This window comes from Populus euphratica, unplaced genomic scaffold (assembly GCF_000495115.2).
Source record: "Populus euphratica unplaced genomic scaffold, PopEup_1.0 scaffold1106.1, whole genome shotgun sequence".
Taxonomy (NCBI): Eukaryota; Viridiplantae; Streptophyta; class Magnoliopsida; order Malpighiales; family Salicaceae; genus Populus; species Populus euphratica.
Window position 1 is genome coordinate 64,605 of NW_011500988.1, and position 714 is coordinate 65,318.

Below are 714 nucleotides of genomic sequence, written 5' to 3' on the forward strand. Positions count from 1 at the left end.
AAGATGCATAAATGCATGGCAAATGCCTCCTTTTATAGGCCAAAATTGGAAACTATTGATTTGATGACTAATTGATGAGTAGGTGGCCAACTCTTGACTTGTTGACAATCCTTATCTTCTCTTGTTCGCCCAAAATGTCATTGATAACGACAAAATTGGAGCCACTTGAAACATGAAAGTTGTAGGACATTGTCTCAGTTTTCTTGTGTAAAAAAATTAGGTGATTTGTACATTTGTATTAAATTCACACTTGCTCGTAAATCCAACAAAGCTTGATCTATCTTATGACTTCCAATAATACATGAAATGGTAGGACAACCAGGATCTTTGTATTTGAGAGGGGTTTTAAACTGGATGATGGCACTAGCATGTTCAGTTAGAAAGACTCTTTCTTTCACATTCAATCTCCTTTTGACTATGCATAAATCCTTAAGAAACTTTGCATAAGATGGAACTCGTTTAATTGCATCAAGGAGTGGAATATTGACTTTCACTTGTTTGAACAATTCATAGATTTCCGAGTTCATAAGATCATGTTTAGGATTCCCTAACCTTTGTGGAAATGGTGCTCTAAGAACAAATTCTAAATCACTCACTTTGACTCCAATTTTTTTTGAATCATCTCCTTTCTCACTCATCTCTTTCTCATTTATCTCACCTTCTTTGGCACTCAAACTCTCATTTGTCGCTTGTGTTTTGATTACCTCTTCACTT